Source organism: Armigeres subalbatus, unplaced genomic scaffold (genome assembly GCF_024139115.2).
Source record: "Armigeres subalbatus isolate Guangzhou_Male unplaced genomic scaffold, GZ_Asu_2 Contig739, whole genome shotgun sequence".
NCBI classification, from domain to species: domain Eukaryota; kingdom Metazoa; phylum Arthropoda; class Insecta; order Diptera; family Culicidae; genus Armigeres; species Armigeres subalbatus.
The window spans coordinates 20,337-42,540 of record NW_026943522.1 but is presented as its reverse complement, the minus strand read 5'-3'; the positions used below and the strand labels follow the sequence as shown (position 1 = coordinate 42,540).

Below are 22,204 nucleotides of genomic sequence, written 5' to 3'. Positions count from 1 at the left end.
ATTGACTTGGTTTTCCATTTTGGTCCCACGAGTTGCTCGGGAAAAGAGGTCCACCACGCCAGAGCCCAGCATGACGCGGTAAGGGACAATTACTGTGGAAGGTGTCCAGGTACCCCACAGGCTCCGTTGAAGGCCTAGCTTATTATTTCACCCCCCTGGTCATGCATCCCCTCGGCACGGGTCGCTTGACGCCTTGGGATTAGGGGTTAGGGACGATGGTCCCGGTCTAACTCGCAGTGGCCATGGGGAGGGGTCGTCAAGCCCTTGGACAAAGTCCCTGCTGCTCCCGATGTCTGTGTGTGTGGGTGTATGTGTGTGTGTATGTGTGTGTGTATGTGTGTGTATGTGCGCAAAAAGTCTAGCCCACTTTTCAGGCACTTAGCCCTAACCGATTTGCTCCGACAAGTTGCATTCGACGCAGAATCCTGTCCCATTGTTTCCTATTGACAATTGGCTGGATCGGACTATGGGCTCAGAAGTTATGGTCAAAATACTTTTTCTCATAAAAAAGCGCGTAGAAATTTATAGCTCACTTTTTTAGCACTTACCCTCAACCAATTTCCTCGCAACAGGTTGCATTCGACGCAAAAACATGTCCCATTGTTTCCTATTGAAAATTGGCAAGATCGGACTGTGGGCACGGTAGATATGCCCAAAATATTTTTTTTTCATACCAAAAGTGCGTAGAAATAACTAACTCAAAAAAAACGAGAAAGGCACCGTCACCGCTAAGTGGATTAATCTGGGTTTTTAATATTGAAATGAATATTAATTCGTTTGTTGGGATTGTCAGCAATTTTATACGTCGATGCATTTTTAAAACTATTTGCTGTGTAGAGCTCTCGGGCTGTGCATATTAAAGTTGGAGAGCAAATCTTGTGCTGCCATCCATTATTGCTTCCCTGTACAATTGCGATTGTGTTAACAAACCCCGCAGATGCGTAAGCTGAACTTTTTTTCCTGAACTATCCAGAATTTTATATATTAATCCGCTAGATTTGCTTTTCTCGGTTATATTTAAACTGCACAGCATTATTTTTCGTGACGCGTTTCGGCTTACTGACCTTTACCCATCATCAGACGTAACGTGCTGGATGTAACCTTTCAGCTTGGTCAGTCAAATTACAGTGACAAGCTACACTGTAATTTGACTGACCAAGCTAAAAGGTTACATTCACCACGTTACGTTTGATGATGGGTGAAGGTCAGTAAGCCGAAGCGCGTCACGAAAAATAATGCTGTGCAGTTTAAATTTCACCGAGAAAAGCCAATCTAGCGGATTAATAAATTAGTAAACTTGCGATGACTATCACAAACAATGTGAGTTTTTTAGGTATCTCTGAATGTTGGTGTTTGTTTTTGTTCACCAGAAAAATTGTTGGTTGAATGGAGAGAACATTTCTCGCTTAACTTTTCAAAAGGTCCTCAGTAACATTTTTTTCATGAATTAATTTGAGTACTGCAATCAAAAGCTTTCATGTTGTTCTGTTGATTGCGCTATTCAAATTAATTCATGAAAAAAATGTTACTTAGGACCTTTTGAAAAGTTAAGCGAGATTTATGCTTTCGGTGGACGCAAAAAGTGTTGTAGGAAACAGAAAAAACATAAAACACTAGAATGTTTAAATCGATTTGTTCATGTATAACTAAGATTATTATTAGGTTAATTGAGAAAATATGCTATGTGAATAAAGTATACCAAATAATAGTAGATTAGTGCACTTGGGAGAAAATAAACCGTTCGTTTTAACACCAAGCCCACCAACTGGTGACGTACATAGGGACACGGCAGGTATTTCCGTCCATCGTCATAGGGGCTAAAACCAACGAAAGCAACGTACATTTGCTAGAACTCCACTATAGCAGAACGTTTCTCCTGAGATTACGATTTGGTACGTACCTATGAGTTTTACAAAAAAGCGTCTCTTTTATTGGTTTTCGAGACTATGACGAACAGACGAAAATACCTGCCGTGTCCCTATGTGAAGAGACGCAAAATTGTATGGTTTGGAAAATTTTAAATTAAATCAAAACAAAACTGTTTAGTATGTTGCTAAGCCAATTTGAATGTAATAATTTTGAAGTTTTGGGTTTTCACCGCATAAAACACTTTAGAAAACGATTTTATAGTATTTCCTCATAATCCTCGAAGAATGAAAAGATTTGAGTGTTTTCTCCAACCCATCTCATCCTTACATTTATGATTAGGTAGCTGTAAATATTTGCCTTTTCTATTTTCTATTTTATTAGTTCAAAATACTACTTACCTTCAATGTTCTGTCGATTTGACCCAAGAAAAAGGTCAACAAGGCAATGATGATAAAGTTAACTCCACCCGCAAAATCCGTGAGCTTATCTAGTTGGAAGATGGCAGCGATCAGGAAGAATATAACCTGCATTGCCACCGTTACGATTGCACTGATTGCAAAATGATCCTCGTCCATAATATGAACGGCCATAGTTGCACTACTTCTATGTTAGCCACTTTAAACACTAAAATTACACTTCTTTTCCTTCGCAAAACCAACAAAATCACCAACGTCACTAAATCTTCTTTCAGCTTTCTGATGTGTTGCCAATTGCAGATTCACGCTACACAATTTCCACCGATTCAAGGTCGCATAGGAAAAAAATGATTCCACTATTCTGCTCTCAGGGCAACGCTACTACGACATTATTATTGCACTAAAACTCATGCCACTGACGCCGTCTTGCTTGCTGGAGATTGGGTCTCAAGGTTTGTGCCAGCATCTACTAAAACCAACATCATCAGCCCTGACCGTACAACCGATTTCGCATTCATTTTCCTTGGATCGCACTCTTCTCCCGCCGATTTATGTTCCTCCAACTGTGTTTACATTGCTTATTTATCCCTCTAGATATTGGCTGCCACGCTGCTAATCGGAAACGGTAGATTTTATTTTATTTGTTTTCTCGTTTTCCTTTAAAGCGATGAGACGATGAGATGAGAGGAAAGCGGAATAATCATACGGTATTTGCTAAGCATATGCGGTATTTCGAAAAATTTCGTTTCAGGTGGTTCGAAACGAAATTCCGCGGAATTTCGCGGAATTTGAGCATGGCGAAATCTGATTTCTTGATTTCGTTTCGTTTCGTAAAATTACAAAAATTTCGCTAGAAAAAACTAGCTTCTAACGAAATTTAACGGAATTCCGCGGAATTTCGAAACAAATTTAAACTTAAACCATACTTAATATTATCAAAAATTTTGGCTGCGCCGCTGAACATAATCGTAAAGTTGTTTTCAAAACTTTAGGTTATACAATATTCCTATTAACGCTTACTACATAACCTCATTCTTAGTCGACAAATTCGTATGTAGTTTTCTTATATATGAATGCGGAAACGATCATGTGGATGCTGGTCATGGGACGGCAGCTATTCCGGAAGAACACGAAGTTAAAAAAATCTACCTCGCGTAGCAGAAATTTGTTGTGTGTGCAATCGATCGTGTTGATGCTGATCACGCCAACTAGTGTGGGAGAACGTAAAGTGATAAAACTAATGTCTGCATCGAAGAGCACAAAATTATTTAGTGCGGGATCGATCGTGTTGTAGAAGATTATTAAACGAAACACATTGATCTTGCGTTGGATTGATTTGAAACACAGTTTTCGTCTTCTTGTTTTCAAAATGACTTCGTAATACATATTTTGTCGCTCACCAAGGGGTTTCACAAGAATTACCTTCTCAACTAACCAACGATTCCTTTCCCGTAGCGCTCACGGAGATGCAGAGCAACAATGAGTGTTTAACCAATTTTTCTCTCCTAATCCTAAATTGACTATAAGCACGTGACCAGCATCATTATTGGTCATGAATTGGAAACACCGAAGCAAGTATACAATAAGAATAACTTTTTTGTATCCCAAGAATGTTATTTAATTGATGAGCTGTGCATATTTGCTGTTTCTCGGCCAATCATGATTAGCAACTACGATGTGTACAGTTAATCAAGCTAATAACCTGAGCAAAGCTTGAGAGCAAAACGATAACTCGTTTTGATGTTGTGAAATCGCCGAATATGATTACTTAATTTGATATATTTTTGGTCGTTTCAACGGTTAAAATAACAAAATGTATAGCAGAAAAACCTTACTGTGACATCAAATCGAAAACTATTCCTGCTATGAGAGCAAAGTATCAAAATATGAAATCAATCATGATGAAACAAATTATGATTTCAATTTGGTGTCAAAATCAAAATGTGTTTTCTATATGCTCTCATCATGTTTTCAGACTTTGCTCGGGAAGCTCTTCTTTGACTATTTGCACAATATGTAAGCAGAGCCGTAGCGTGGACTGCTAGCGCCTTTGGCGAAACCATGATTTGGCGCCCCTCTTTTGATTATAAAAATGGGAAAATTTAACAACAATTTGAAATGCATGAACAGTAAAATTAGAAGGTTTAATGGTTTAAATATGCTTTAAACATCATTCAATACTGTGAAGAGAACAAGAACTTTTGTTCCTGAAGTTCATTTGAATTGCAGAATGTCCATCTAAGATTTGTTTCCATTTGGTGATACTTTTTTTGATTATTTCACAAGTTATTTGAGCGACCTTCTAGAGCCGTGCTGGAAGTTCATTAATAATGTTAAGGTTTTTTTCAGAGCCTACGCACTGCTGGGTCTAGTTGGGTCAATAAAATCCAGCTCTGAAATGCGTCGGTCGATTATCGGAATCGTTATCGGACCTATTCGCGTCAAGGAAAATCCGATTCTGGAGTGGGTCTGACGGTGTTTTGAAACCACTTCTGGACCGAACAGAGCTAATAAAATTTCACTCTGGGGTGAGATGGTTGAAGGTCAGAGTTTCTACTAGATCTAGTCGAATCAGGGAAAACCATATTTTGGGGTTGGTTTGTTGGTGGCCGGGAGATGCCATTGAACCTATTTGGATCAAGTAAAATGTAGCTTTGGACCACTGAACCCAGTTAGGACAAATTAAATCAATAATAACTGTATGTTGTGTCGATTGGTTGGTGGTCGAATCCGCCAACGGATCTGTTTGGATCAAGGAAAATTTAACTCAGGACTGTGTCTGTCGATAGTTTGAAGTCACTTCCTGTACATATTTGTGTTGATAAAATTGAACTATGCAGTGGGTTGTTCAATGGTCGGAATTGCCGTCCTCCTCAGGTCCAATATACATTTGATTATAATAAGAAGAAATGAAAAAAAAAACAAGAACCGGGAAATTTACCTGAACTATAAATTACCCAAAAATCCATACCACTACTTCCGGATATAAGAACAAAGGGCACTTCTAAATTTTGTCAATCGGTTTATTATGAATGTAACCTTTTAAAGATGTCCACTTAAAAAAGCTGAATAAATTCAAACCAATGAATTTGAGTGTGAATTGTCCTTTTTTTAGTTAATTAAGTTATTTATTTATCTCATATATTGTATAGTGTCCTACAGGGTTACCCAAAAATCGGACCACAATACAATAAAGTTTTAAAGCTTAGCAAAGCTGCTAGTTTCAAGTAATCCTTTTAAATTGCGAAAGCTCCATAAAAATGTCCACTTCGTTGTAGCCCTAGTTGTAAGTCTGGCATAAACGAGAAAGAGGTGCAGCTTTTCCCAGGTTTGTCCTTGATCTAGGGTGTAGAATAGATCCAACTGACGTAGACCATGCGTGGGAAATCAAAACTGGAGGTCACTAGTAATGCTGCAGTGAATAGATCCATGTACAAGTCGATGAAGCGTAGACACATCAAGGACGCGCCGAGGTAATAATGTGATCTGCATGCGACTTATTCTTCTCTGATATGGTTCATAAGGGTAATAGAATTTTCTATACAAAAACGCTTAAATGTATGCTGCACTGCTTCAATAAGTTCTACAAACAGTTCTATCAAACATTATGGCTCCGGAAATCCCTCGGTGGCCCTAATATGTAATAGCTAAAATTTTAAATAATCCGATTCACACAATGTTGATAATCAAAATCCATGATTGTCAAATAACTTGTTAAATATTATATTTTTCGGAAAAATATATTAGGCTCTTTTAGTGGAATGTATTCAACCGTCTAAGAGGAATTAAGTACTCTCCATTCACTTCCACCAATTATTTTCGATATCTTTGCAGATACGTATTTCGACCACAACTGTGTGGTCGTCGAGTCGTAAAGTCGAGTCAAGTACGAGACACTGAAGACGACCACACAGTTGTGGTCGAAATACGTATTTGCAAAGATATCGAAAATAATTGGTGGAATTAAATGTAGAGTACTTAATTCGTCTTAGACGGTTGATTATATTTTTGTTTTTCTCTTTTTTCTACTGCCCTCTTGTAACCGGTTTCGGAAGTCCTTGAGAAATCGGATTAGCAGTCAAAACTAAAACAAATCCATATAACATTCTTGATGTGGAAAAAGGGCAATATTTTTGGCTTGCTCTAGATTATTCCACATATCTCTTACTTGTCATAAGACATATCTTTACCATTGTACCAACCCTAAACTAAATAATTTGTCTTTTGCTTATAGCATAATCCTTTGCTTATAGCATAATCGGCGCCCCCTAAAGACTAGCGCCCTTGGCGGAGGCCAACCTGGCCAACCGCACGCTACGGCGCTGTATGTAAGGAACATTGCAGATGTGTGGGCATTTCTAGATCTTCGCATGGAATTTGCAAAAACAAAATTCAGAACGGGTTGAAAGATCATTAAAATTACTTAAGATTGCTTTCAGCTTATACTGACCTTAACAGCTGCTCTCATATGTCAAGAACACACAGACAATAGCTAAGTTTGTCGAGCTAATTGTATATAAGACTATGGGTCTGTTAAATTCAATTGGAAATACATATCTTCGTACATTTTAGAAAGGTGCACAGGATTCTTCTAGTGAGCAAATGTATGCTAAATATGTAGACGAAGAATAAGAAGGAATACATTTTGGTTGATACGCTCTTTCAAATGTTGGTCTAGTATTATCAATTCTCTATCTGCGTATACGCCTGGTAGATGTGGATACATAATTAAGTATCCCACTAAATAAAAAAATAAATCTAAACATTCATTTTCTAATTTTGACTAAGCCAATACTTAGTCCACGCTGACAAGACAGTATGAAGTATGCTTTAGCATAATTACATAATTCTTAAATGAACTAAGGTTTTAAACTAAATTTGAATCCGTATATGAAAAATCCCACAATTTCTTTATTTTTATATACTTACTGATATAAAACTTTTTTTTTTTTTGTCTTTATTATCGAGACTTTCAGCCCGAGGCTGGCTCGTCTCGTTGAGATATAAAACTGATATAAAATTGATTAGATTCGGGAACACACGCTCCACGATGAATTTCTTTGAAAGCGGCACAAATGCTGGGGTATTGTCTTATCGCCAATGGTATATGCGGCGAGAATGTGGCGATTTATAACAGATTTCCTTTTCCGTTATTGTGACTCTTTTGGTCGCAAAACAGTTATTCGACTTCGAAAAAGTGAAATCAGAATTGCGTACGTAATGTAAAAACATTTTGATAAAAATTCCGCGGAAAAAAAAATTAAAATTTCGTTTCGTTTCGAAAAATTTCGAATTAAATGAACCTTGATTTCGTATCGTTTCGAAATATCGAAAGAAATCTTTATTTCGTTTCGTTTCGATCCGAATCAACATAGACATTTTAAATTTCGTTTCGTTTCGTTTCGTTAGGAAAAACTGTGTTATCGCATACCCTTAGTATTTGCGGAATAAGGGAAGCAAAATAAAAATAGGATCCATCGCTTTGCTTTAGTCAGATCAGTAAGTAAATGAATTTGTGACTTTAAAAACCAATAAGTCGACAGATGTGCATCCCAATGAATATATCCTATATACGAATGAACCATTCGGTGTTTGCTTTTATTGCGTTGTTGAATGAAAATTAATAACATAGAATAGTAATAACATTAACATTATTTCTACCGAGATTCTTCTTATCTGAATGATGGAGACGCTGGGTAGTTCAAGCTTGTGTCGTATGTTTAGCAAGCAATGTTGTTTTCATTTATCTACTTGAATAGCTAAACACTCATAGCTTCGAATTCCAAAAAGCGCAATAAAATTCTCCATTCTTTATGTAACGTTCCGTTCCGTTTCGATAAGCAAACGGCTTGAACACCACCTTCCAATCGACAGATCCGTTAACTCGTGTCCGATTTACCCGACATCAAACACTCTCTGGGGGCAAATTATTTTAATTTAATGAGACCCGATGTCGCATTCAGTTACCCAAACGTCTCCGACAATTAAACCAAACCAAATTCAAATGCATAAAACCTTACTTTCGTAAAATGAACCAATGCCTAATTACTAAAATAAACCATACAAATCTTTTAATTGTGTATGTATTTCGTGATGAAGAAAAGTAATAAAGCAGCATAACTAATACGAGAGTAAATTTGATAGTAATTCAATTTGAATTCGAAGTTAATTCTATAAAAAGCTCAAATTAATCGAGTTGAAATAAATTTGCTCTGAAAACAAACAAAAAATTTAATTCAATTCTAAATTAAGGCAAACCTAAATTCCCTAGAGGACGTCACGTTTTGATTTATTATTATTTATTACGTTCAATTAGATACACTAGTGTTTTCGGATTTCAGAGGCTCAGCAAACAACAAATTTTGTGGACCGGTCAGACCGTCTTGGCGGTGACATTTTTCGACGGATGCCCGGAGCGATTCGAAGGACTAATCATGCTATACGGTGCTCGCTTGCCGGAGCGTTACTGCTCGGACGATCCCTTGTAAGCAGGGGTTACCACGTACAAAGGTATATGCTACCCTTAGCAGTGAAGTGATGAGCCTTATTGGTTAGCGATCCGTCACGTTCGTGCACGCCTAATTAGAGATATTTAGACACAGCCTAATGCCTTTCAACGTCGGGGCCACTCCTAGATGAACCTGACGTAAAACCGATCCTCTGTTCAGCTCCAGATAAACGTTGTTGCCAACGTTGCCTGGGCAAATATGGACTGAGTTGTATGTTCTAAGTTACTTCACAAATAAGACACTATACCAAAATAACGATTTTTTTATGTCGACTAGTTCAAAACTTCGAGTTTTGTTTGATAAAAATTAACAGTTTGAAAAGATTTTCAATTCTTGGAAAAAATTATAACTCTGATCGTAATGATCTATTCACGACCAAGCACTCCACTTTTGTGAGAACACAATCGCGACCGAGATTGGGTTGAACCTATTTTCCACGACGCAATTCCCACCTACAACGTCGTACCCGTTATTTGGTTGGCTGAATTTCACAAATCTACGACGCAATTCGTATTAAACAAGTGAGAGTAGCTCGAGTTAATTCTCTACGACGCAATATATTTGAATTTATGAAATGTTTCAATATTATTTTCCTTTAATGTAGATGGCGCATCGCAGGGTTTTGTCTTCACTAAACTTTAAAAATAGTTCTTTGATATTATACAATTCCCCGAATTGATAATATTTATTTAAAAAAAAAAACATTTCCCGCAAAAAACAAAATTCCGCAAAAAATAATATCGTTTTCCAGAAAGTAACATATGCTCGAAAATATCATTCTCTTCAAAATAACATTTCCTCGAAAATATGTATCGTTTTCCTGAAAATTAAATTTCAAGGAAAACAACTTTGACATTTCACCGAATTTTACATTTCTTCGAAAATTATGTTTCCACGAAGATTACATTACCTCGAAAATATAAGTCGAGTCAAGTACGAGACACTGAAGACGGCCTTACTGTTGAGGTCGAAATACGTATGTGTCAAGATACAATTAAGTGGTGGAATTCAATGGGATTGTACAAACTCGTCTTATGACAAGTCGAAAATATAATTCTCCCTAGTATAACATTACCCGAAAATAGAATTTTCCCCGAGAGTAACATTTACCCGAATACAACATTTCCTCAAAAATAGCATTTACCAAAAAAATTATATTTCCCCCAGAATAACATTTTTCGGAACTAACATTGTTCAAAATGGCCAGTAACAAAATAAGGGTCGACACATGTTTCAAGATAAGGATTTTACCTTATCACATATTACCTTGGTCACTGCGACCAACATCATTGGCTCAAGTCAGGGGACTGAAGAGAAGGCTAATTCGCCTACCCACCATTCATTCAATATGCCGTAGAATGTTTTTGTTTTAATTTCGTTCAATTCATGATAATAAAACTTCGGAAGTATCGTTGAGCTATTTTTCGACATAAAGAAGCCATACAAACACAAAAGGCTCGATGCATCTCAACTAATTGCAAGTTTTCCCCAAGAGAAGTTAATTGACGATAATTAGCACTAGCTGCGTACGAACCAATCACCCAAAATGAGCGGTGAATTCGGGTGGAGCTATTGACCCTTCATCCATTTTCTGTGTTTTCTGTTCCCACTTATAATTATTAACTTATATTCGCCATTCGTTTAAGGATGGTTTTTTGTCGTTGCGATGAAAACCGATTCTGAAGTTAAGCTTGATGCTGATGCTTTATGGCTTATGCCCACGTAGCATATTATCAACCCTTCGTGCACGCGGCGTTAAAATGCCGCAGGTGTGCATCGGGAAAACTCAGTAACGCAGCTTCACCGCGTCGATGCGCATTTGCATTATGTTTACGCTGCGTGCACGTGGCATTGAAAAAACGCTTCGTAGGTATCGGCCTTTATCGTGTATAGTAGACATTCGCTCATTGGGGTTTCTTGGGGGCGCTTTTAAACTTTGGGTTCGTTACTTTGACCAAAACCCGACATTCGCTAGTTGAAGTGAGGTCAATCCCAATTAGCGAACGATCACTGTACTTCATCGCCGGATTCGTAATAAGTTGTTTTAGAAAATTGGCATGGAGCAAAGATAGATTGAAGGGATTGATTACTGTTCACTGGGGGAAATATTTGTTTCACTTGGTGGTTAAAGCTATAAGAGTTATTGGTGTTGCTGCTATTATTTATTTATTCAGACTAAGGCCGAAGTGGCCTGTGCGGTATATAAGAGTCTTCTCCATTCGGCTCGGTCCATGGCTACACGTCGCCATCCACGCAGTCTACGGAGCGTCCACAAGTCATCTTCCACCTGATCGATCCACCTTTCCCGCTGCGCACCTCGCCTTCTTGTGCCCGTCGGATCGTTGTCGAGAACCATTTTCACCGGGTTACTGTCCGACATTCTGGCTACGTGCCCGGCCCATCGCAGTCGTCCGATTTTCGCGGTGTGAACGATGGATGGTTCTCCCAACAGCTGATGCAATTCGTGGTTCATTCCACCTCCTCCACGTACCGTCCGCCATCTGCACCCCACCATAGATGGTACGCAGCACTTTCCTTTCGAAAACTCCAAGTGCGCGTTGGTCCTCCACGAGCATCGTCCAGGTCTCGTGTCCGTAGAGGACTACCGGTCTAATTAGCGTTTTGTAGATTGTCAGTTTGGTACGGCGGCGAACTCTATTCGATCGGAGCGTCTTGCGGAGTCCAAAGTACGTACGATTTCCAGCCATGATGCGTCTCCGAATTTCTCTGCTGGTGTCATTTTCGGCAGTCACCAGTGAGCCCAAGTACACAAATTCTTCTTCCACCTCGATTTCGTCACCACCGATGCAAACTCGCGGTGGGTGGCTCACATTGTCTTCTCTTGAACCTCTTCCTATCATGTACTTCGTCTTCGACGTGTTGATGACTAGTCAGATCCGCTTAGCTTCCCTCTTCAGTCTGATGTAGGCTTCCTCCATCTTCTCAAAGTTACGTGCCATAATATCTATGTCGTCGGCGAAACCAAATAGCTGGACGGACTTATTGAAAATTGTACCACTCGTGATAATCCCTGCTCTTCGTATTACCCCTTCCAAAGCGATGTTGAATAGCAAACACGAAAGACCATCACCTTGCCGTAACCCTCTGCGGGTTTCGAAGGGACTCGAGAATGCCCCTGAAACTCGAACTACGCACATCACCCGATCCATCGTCGCTTTGATCAACCGTATCAGTTTATCCGGAAAAACCGTGTTCGTGCATTAGCTGCCATAGCTGGTCCCGATCGATTGTATCATATGCGTCTTTGAAGTCGATGAATAGATGATGTGTGGGCACGTTGTATTCGCGGCATTTCTGCAGTACTTGGCGAATGGCGAACACCTGGTCCGTGGTGGAGCGTTCGCCCATAAAACCCGCCTGGTACTGCCCCACGAACTCCCTTGCAGTTGGTGCTAGTCGACGGCATAAAATTTGGGAGAGTACCTTGTAGGCGGCGTTCAGTAATGTGATTGCGCGGTAGTTGCTACAATCCAGCTTATCGCCCTTTTTGTAGATGGGACACACGACACCTTCCATCCACTCCTGCGGCAAAACTTCCTCCTCCCAAATCTTGGTAATGACCCAGTGCAGCGCTCTAGCCAGTGCCTCACCACCGTGTTTAAATAGCTCTCCTGGTAGTTAGTCAACCCCAGGGGCTTTGTTGTTCTTCAGCCAGCCAATCTCCTCCTGGATTTCCTGGAGATCCGGAGCCGGTAGAATTATGTCCTTCGCGCGTTCTCCCTGATCCATCACCATACCGCCATCTTCGTCTGCCACATCGCCATTCAGGTGTTCTTCGTAGTGCTGCCGCCACCTTTGGATCACCTCACGCTCGTTCGTAAGAAGGTTCCCGTTTATGTCCTTACACATATCAGGCTGTGGCACGTGGCCCTTACGTGAACGGTTTAACTTCTCATAGAACTTTCGTGTGTTATTAGCGCGGTACAGTTGCTCCGTTTCTTCACGATCTCGATCTTCCTGCTGTCGCTTTTTCCTCCGGAAAATCGAGTTTTGTCTGTTCCGCGCCTGTTTATTGTTGCAGCAATCACGCCCATGCTGCATTCTTCTCTTCCACTAACTGCTCACATTCGCCGTCATACCAGTCGTTTCTCTGATCCGGAGCCACCGTGCCAAGTGCAGCGGTTGCGGTGCTACCAATGGCGGATCGAATATCTCTCCAGTCATCTTCAAGAGACGCTGCGCCTAGCTGCTCTTCCGTTGGAAGTGCCACTTCCAGCTGCTGCGCGTATTCTTGGGCTAGTCTACCGTCTTGTAGCCACCCAATGTTAAGCCGCGGCGTCCGACTTCGACGCGTGTTGTACACCGTCGAGAGTTTTGAGCGCAGGCATACTGCAACGAGGTAGTGGTCGGATTCAATATTCGCACTGCGGTAAGTGCGGACGTTCGTGATGTCGGAGAAAAATTTACCGTCGATTAGAACGTGGTCGATTTGGTTTTCCGTTTCTTGGTTAGGTGATCTCCATGTGGCCTTGTGGATATTTTTGCGGGGAAAGAAGGTGCTTCGGACTACCATTCCGCGGGAGCCTGCGAAGTTTATGCATCGTTAGCCGTTGTCATTCGATACGGTGTGCAGACTATCCAGTCCGATGACCGGTCTATACATTTCCTCCCTTCCTACCTGTGCGTTCATGTCACCGATGACGATTTTAACGTCCTGCAGTGGGCATCCATCGTATGTCTGCTCCAGCTGTGCGTAGAACGCTTCTTTTTCGTCGTCGGGTCTCCCTTCGTGTGGGCAGTGCACGTTGATGATGCTATAGTTGAAGAAACGGGCTTTAATCCTCAGCTTGCACATCCTTGCGTTGATTGGCTGCCACCCAATCACGCGTTGGCGCATCTTACCCAGCACTATGAAGCCGGTTCCCAGCTCGTTGGTGGTGCCACAGCTTTGGTAGAAGGTAGCCGCTCGATGCCCGCTTTTCCACACTCTCTGTCCTGTCCAGCAAATCTCCTGCAGCGTCACGACGTCGAAGTTGCGGGGATGTAATTCATCGTAGATCATCCTGTCGCAACCTGCGAAACCTAGCGACTTGCAATTCCATGTTCCAAGCTTCCAATCGTGATCATGTATTCGTCGCCTGTCGTGAACACTGTCTATGTGTTTTCAGCTGATTCGGACGAGTCTCCAAGCAAACATCTTTTTCGGATTTGATAAAGGATTGTATAGGCTCTTTCGCAGCATTCTTATTTCGTTTGTAATGCCGAGGAAGTACTACTCCTCATAAAATTGCTTCATAAATCCATCACTCGAACAGTCACTCCTTCACTATTCACATACACGGGGATCTTGATTTATTTCTCGTTACTGATATAAACTTGCTTAATTATATGCTTTTTCATAGCGCTGCGCCGTACCATTGTCCAGTAATTTAATTCTCAGTAGCATCGAAGTTTTATATTGGTACCAAAGGAGTCTTGAAGGGTAAATGATAGTTATAAAACATGGGAATGAATACACATTTTCGAGCGTTGTGGAGCTGGACACTTTTCAAGTATGAAAGATTGGATTTGATCATGTTTTCTGAAACATGCTATACTTTATATACTAACATCAAGTGGTAGGTGGTATCCACCACAAGAGTATTTTCCGAACACTCATTATGGTGGGCAACGATTATCAACTGGAGTAATAATTCATGAAATACAACTTTCGAATTATCTTCTGTAGAGAAACTTCATAATAAAGTCCTGACAAATCTATAGCATACTTTTGGATGAATTACTGAAACGAACATCTTATGGAGCACCAATGCGACGTGTTTTTCTAGGGAGTGCTTAGACCTCCCTAGCCTCCCATTATTTATGCCAATGTACATCTTACTAGATAAAACTTGTTTTGCGGGCATTTGCTACATTCGGAGAATTGTTTCAATCGGGCTTTTTTAGTTTAGTTAATTTTCGGGTTAATTCTTAGATTTTGATTTTTTTCATTATCATTTTCAAACTATCGTTTTTTGGTGCAAATAGAAAAAGAAATAATGAAAGTAATCAGCGCGTAAAAAAATAAAGACGTAGAAAACTACACTATTCCGGGCGAATATAATTTTTTTTTCAACAGCTCACCTGACATGCAATGGAAAAATGCTGTTTCTGGGATTCCTTTTATGTGCATTGTTACTCGTGTCTGAGCTTCTTTTCCTGTGCATTTTATACATTCTATTATTACATTGTTCTGGTGAGAAAAAGCGCAGTAAATGTGGGAACAGCCTAAAAAGTTAAAAGCTTGAAATAAAATCAAAACCTTAATTCATTAGTATTAGCGTTAGCATTGTTACGGTGTAATTCGTAGATTTCACACTCAAGATACCCATGTTTTTTTATTTGAAATCCCTATCTAGAATGCTATCAGAAATCAAGAAAGGGAAGGATCCTTGATTCTAGTTTAAGATAAATATAATGAAAGTATGAGGAGAGGATAAGGGAGGCCACCGACTTAGCGACACCCTCAAGTAACCACGGAGTTGGATATTAGGGAGGACATTTGTTAGATCAAGATTTGATTGAAGCTGGCAATACGACCATGGAAAATCTTACTCCACAACACACCACGTTAAGGTATCTACCCGGTATTACGGGAGAAAAGGTATAAAAGACTAAAATTCGAACTCATACGCCTTGCAAGTAAAACAGCTAAATGATTTAAAAAAACCTTGAAGGTAAGAACTGATATCAAATTTCAGTTCGAAGTGAAGTGGAATATAACAAATAAATCTAGAACGTGACCAACGAAAACAAAAAAAAATCTACTAAGCGCTGAGGCTCAAATTTGAAGCCTAATAAAGATAACAGTAAGCTACAAGCAACCCTAAATTTGTACGCACTCACCCATAATGGGCAGAAGCACCCAACTAAACACCCTAGAAGTCAAGAGAAGCACTCAAGTTCACCCCCAAGGAAGAAAGGAAGCAAAATGACTGCAGCTGCCGATGAAGCAGGGCATATTAGCTCAGACCTTGTAGATAACTCAGATAACGGAAACGTGAAAATGACTTTTTAGAAAATAATACCAAAATAAAGCAAAACCAACACAAAATTACCCAAATATAAAAACTAGTGAACACCATATAATTCCATGGAATAGGGTAAAATGCCAAATAGTGGACCCCCTAGTAGCGGAATTTTGCTCTTCCTGTCATAAGGAGTAGAAATTTTCAACATATTAATTCTGCTTGATATCGAAGAACAAGCTCTACATCTCCTCTTCTCGATACATACATAAAACACCCGAATACATGATGTTATTCGTCAAAATTAACATTTTAAAGTCTAACTGGATTCGCCCTATAGTAGCCCCTTGGGGTCCATAATAGGAAATTAGTTCCCTATAGTCGGCACTTCATTTGATTTTCATGTCCCGTTTCGGGACGTTCTTCTTCCCTATTATGGACCCCCCAAAATATTCCTATAATGGACACTCTCGTGTTTATTTTTTATAGAATTGCAAAAAATCATCTAATTTTACTTTCCATAGCATTTCCAATGCATGTAATCAAATCATAGGACTGTAAGGTAGGTTCTACCAATGGAATTTCATAGGAAAATGTGGACATTGTGCTGTAATAATGCAAAAATGGCTGGAGGGTCCACTATTGTTTAGGGGTCCACTATTGGTAGGCTGACCATACGTACCGTATTTAACGGGACAGTCCCGTTTTTTCGACCTTATTGTTCTGTCCCGTCGTAATCTAAATAATCCTCAATTTGTCCCGTTTTTTTCATTGATTCTCCCAAAGAGCTTCAAAATATTATTCGAACAAATTCAATATTTTAGACAGGAATCTAAAATCAAATACCTACATAGAAATTGATTTTTTGTGTCTTTATTAGAGAGATTTGCAGCCCCCGCCGGATCATCTCTCAACGAAGAAAGTGAACGAAACCCATAAAAAAGTATGAAATGTTATATTTTTAGTGTTGCTTTTAAAAGAATGCTATCTTCTTCTTCTTCTTCTTATTGGCATTACATCCCCACACTGGGACAGAGCCGCCTCGCAGCTTAGTGCTCATTAAGCACTTCCACAGTTATTAACAGCGAGGTTTCTAAGCCAAGTTACCATTTTTGCATTCGTATATCATGAGGCTAGCACGATGATACTTTTATGCCCAGGGAAGTCGAGACAATTTCCAATCCGAAAATTGCCTAGACCGGCACCGGGAATCGAACCCAGCCACCCTCAGCATGGTCTTGCTTTGTAGCCGTGCGTCTTACCACACGGCTAAGGAGGGCCCCTTAAAAGAATGCTATCTATGTCGTTTTACATTTTCTATTGACAGTTTAATTAATAGTTTTAATAGTTTTTAACAGTTAATGACAACAGGTGCATCTACGGGAGATTTTTTTAATACAGTTTCATTTGAATGATTTTTTTTCTGCCTAAAATTAAAATTAGGTTAATTTCATTAGTGGATTGAACGAAATTAGTATTTCCTGAAAATCAGGTCACGCGTCACCGTCAAAAAATTAAGCGCAGGGACAGACTATCTTATCTCCAGATTAAGTTTATTTTCGATTATTCTTTTCGAATCTCTTCAAAAGTATGTGATTCAACTTTTTTTTTCATGCTTTTCCACATATTTTTTATTTTTATTTTTCGAAACATTAAAAACCATTCAAAGTCTTTCTGAAAAATTCTGAATATTTTCATCCATTGTAAAAAAACGACGGCGTGAAACGATAATTTATAAATAGACTGAACAAAATCGAGTAGGCAGTTACAAACCGAGGGAAAATTTGGTCAGATTAGAGGCTAGATTTAAGGTCCTGACGTACTTTAAGGCTAGTTTACACATCAGGAGCTTGTCTGCGAATTTCGCTCACATGTATGTGGACGGGATTTATGGGATTCCGTATGAAAAATTAGAAATTCGGCCCAATTTCGGCGGAAATCTTCGAGAGTCCGAGCTATAAATTGGCCAGGTTTTTTTTTTATTTTACTTTTTGAGACAAAATGACACGAGTTCCACTTTTTATGGGAGCACGTGGAAACAAAATCAATGGACAAGATTCCCGAGTTGTGAAGCTTTTAACGTCATTTAAATCAACTTCGATCAAAAAGGACTGTAAATTGATTGGATTTGACATTTATTCTCATGCGCGAACCATATTCATGAAAATAATTTAAATTATATTTTATCAAATTTCTTTCCTTGTAGAGATTTTGTTATTCTTAGTTTATTTTCCCACTTACATTTATAAAAAAATTGGCACGGCAAATCAATAATAGGGACACGGCTGGTATTTTCGGCTGTTCGTCATAGTCTCGAAAACCAATAAAAGAAGCGCTTTTTTGTAAAACTCATACGTACCAAATCGTAGGCTCAGGAGAAACGTTCTGCTATAGTGGAGTTCTAGCAAATGTACGTTGCTTTCGTTGGTTTTGCCCCTACGACGATGGACGGAAATACCTGCCGTGTCCCTACCACCCTTGCGCTTTTCGCATTTGCCTTTTGACATTTTTTCTTAAAACTATTTTTTCTATAGCCTTATAATGACCAAAACCAGCCTTAGGCAGGGTATTTTGACTATCGTTTGTTTTTTTTTCAATTCTTCTGAATTGGAAAACTTTTTGACATTGATGAATAATAAAATCCTCATTGCATTCATATAATAAAATTTAAATAACAAAATTTAAAAATTCACCAATTTTTTAAATATTGAAAGATGCGTAATCTACTGATTCTTTGTGTTTTGTTCGCGTCTCTTTGAATAGTGAAATATTTGTAGTTCAGTATTTTTCCACAACTAACTTGATAAAATAGAATGTTATGGTGGTGAATGGTTTCACTCTAAAATATTTCTAATTTCTTACGCGGAAAATGAAAATTAAGCCCATCAATTTTGAAATTTCCACAGCTCTTGAATTTTATCACAAAGTTTTTTGACATGTCCCGTTTTGCAAGCGCGTTTGTCCCGTTTTTTCACCGAAATTATCTGGTCAGCCTAACTATTGGGCACTTTACCCTATAAGAGGCTTAAGAGGAAGAAGGTCTGACATCAACAGCCTTACAAGCACTTACAATACAACAGCAATATGCTTGCAAGAATCTTTGTGCCAAAATAAAAACTAATCAGAAATCAGAGGTTTATCAACATACAAATGGACCAAGAGCAGCAGGCGGTGTAATAATTACAGTAAAAACCCTGATTAATCCACCTAGCGGTGATGATGCCTTTCTCGCTCGTTCAAAAGGGTTGACAAACATATTAGAGAAGTCTAATATAACACTAAATATGGCTTATTTTTCACATTTGTTTATGGCAGCCATTAAATGCACAAAAACGATCCATAAAAAATGAAAAACGATCCATAAATAACATCTGAATGTTACATAAAACGCTACAATAAATCCAAAAAAATAGTTCAGGCGTATCCATAAAGAATAATTTTAAGATCCATAACTAAGCTAAAATTTACCAAATAATTACAAAATATGTACCTTTATACATGATCAAGAAAAACAATATCATTCCAGCTATTTTCCCATGAATAGTCAAATCATAGATATATGGTACTGATTTAGAAACAGTCATAAGTGCTGTCCAATGAAAAGTTTGAAGCAGCTCGAAGTATCTCCCGTCCTGCTCGTTCTTTTTTGTCAACAAATGGACATGAGCGGGATGAGGATAACTTCGAGCTACTTCAAGCTGCTCATTGGACAGCACTACTTGTGGGGGTGAGATATATTAGAAATTGGGCAATCCACTTCCAGCGTGTATTGATAACAGATATGCAAATATCATCCGTATAACGGCTCGATTGCCAACATTGGCTAGTGAATAGCAGGCCATGACGTTGCCTCTTTTCTCGTCGGGCAACGAACGGAGTCACACGCTCGATAAGACAGCACGCAAGCGATCAAGTCTCGGTCGGCGGAATTGGTCCGCACACTACTTATAGTATCCTAGTACATGGAAATCTGCTGACAACACTTCCGTACATAAAGCTGGCAGTTTGCACAACGTCGAGAATTACCGTGGAATCTCTATTTTGAGCTGTCTACCGAAGGTTGTTGAAAGCCTTATCCACGATGCGCTTTACCCAGAAGTGCATCATATTATTTCGGAATTTCAGCATGGATACGTGAAGAAACGTTCTACCACTACCAGGGTAGAAATATTACACAGTCAATGCAGTGAAAAACATGGATCTCAGTATAATCTGCAGTCGCCTTCATCGCCGCCGTGGTGAGTGCGACTGGGTGCAGCCGAAAAATCAGTTCCACCACCGACCATTCAATTTCGCATTCAGCCACTCACAAGTCGCTCTGACAAGCTGCTCAGTTCGCGCCATACCGTATGACTGTGAGTGGCCCATTTAAACGCGTGGTGAATTTTTTCAATTTGCTGGGTGAATGTGTACATTTTGCTGTGGTAAATTTCATCTTCGCGGCGCAGTGGGTGATGTGAATTCTGTTGTTTACTTTTCTGCTTCTCCGGGAAAGTGAGGTTGATTTCAAAGCAGGAAGAAAATAAAAACATGATATAAAAAAACATCACCTTCATCCAGTGCTGCCGAATATTTACAACCCTGACCACTACTATCCTGATGACATACGTGACTTCATTGGTGAAATCGCTTGATAAGCAACAGAAAATCGATGCCATTTATATCGATTTCGCCAAAGTGTTTGGTAGAATCCCGATCAGGAATACATAACAAAATTATAACTCAATTCTATCAATGGTTGTTATTTAAAACAACGTGTGTTATAATTAGATAATTCGATAAAAATGTGTCTTCGGCCAGTTTTTTTTCATATCAAAATTATAACAACATTAGTTATGTATATTTACACAAAATAATTGCCTATATTTTTTGATATTGGAAAAAGCGGAGGTAGTCACCTCCAGTATAACTTGAATCAATGTTCGATGTTAATAGCTAGTACAAAGTTAATTGCCTACATTATGGATGGAAATCCGGCGTTGTAGCATACCACATTTTTATACGTGATGTAGGCAATTACCATGAAAGTAGATTTTTGTATCAACGGTTGTTATAATGTTGAAATGAAGGTAACAACCTCTGATATAATTATGTTACGGCTAGAGGGAATTTTGATATAATTTTTGTTATTTTAACAACTAACCAGCCAATTTTATAACACATTTTGTTACATTATTTTTCTGAAATAAATAACTCCCCTTGTTATAATTTTGTTATGCATTCTTGATCGGGATGCCCCACTCTATGGCAGTAGATAAGCTGGACAGAATAAATCTACCGACCTGGTTGACTAGTTGGGTGATTTCATATCTTACGGAACGTAGTGCTTGCGTACGCATTGGCGAAACTAACTCGGACTCTTTCCCTATCACATCTGGTGTGCCTCAAGGGAGTCATCTTGGCCCACTTATTTTTCTATTGTTTGTCAACGATCTCTGCAGTCTAATTAAATCTCCAAAGCCAATGTTTGCCGATGACTTAAAATTCTTTCGTGTAGTGTCGTCAGTTGCTGAGTGCTATGTATGCTATCCAAGCCGACATTGACACATTACTGAACTGGTGGAAGTTGAACGAGATGGAAGTAAATGTCAAGAAGTGTAATGCAATTTCATTTTGTCGAACGAGGAATGTAACTGTCCTCAACTATATGATGTCATCTGACAGCATCGCCCGAGTCAACAATGTCAAGGATCTTGGAGTGCTACTGGATGAAAAACTCAATTTTGCTCAGCACATTGCAGTAACGACTGCAAAAGCATACGCAGAGCTTGGTTTCATTAAGCGCAATACGCAGCAGTTCAACGACGTTCATAGTTTGAAGTCACTCAACTGCGCACTTGTACGGAGCATTCTTGAATATAGTGTACTGGTCTGGGAACCATATCAGGCCGTTCACACTAACCGGATCGAATGAATTCAACGAAATTTCCGCCGGCCCAGATCACAGAAGATTATATTATGGAACTAATAGAAAAAATTCCTGAACCGTTTCTCCTGACATGAATGGTGGTCCTGGACAACGGTGAGTAAACCTACATAAACATAATCCGCAAGCGGCAATATTGGAGCTTACCGTCTGTGAGGTTCACACGAAAGTAGGTGATCATGTTACACTATAATTATGTCAACCCAACAAACAATTCAAGCCGAATAAGCTAGTTTTTTAGCTGAAGAAGATGGTTTTTGGCTATACAAGCATTTTACCTATCACCAATGTGTGTTGAGAATACCGTCAAAATCACCAGCATGTGAACGTATTCCCAGATGGAAAATAGAAAAAAGCGGATTTAGAATAATTCCAAAACAATAAAAATTGAGACGAAAAATGACGCCATCGATCAAGCAGAAGAGATAATAAAACAAATAATTATAGCAGCCAAACAATCAATTCCAAACCCGACCAACCATTTCTTTAATTTTCTTTAAAATTCTTCATATAGAT

General features: G+C 39.2%; 1 pseudogene; it reads right to left on the bottom strand.

Moving 5' to 3' along the window:
• LOC134204603 (uncharacterized) overlaps positions 1–22,204 on the bottom strand; it is a 204,653-nt pseudogene that overhangs the window by 163,342 nt on the left and 19,107 nt on the right.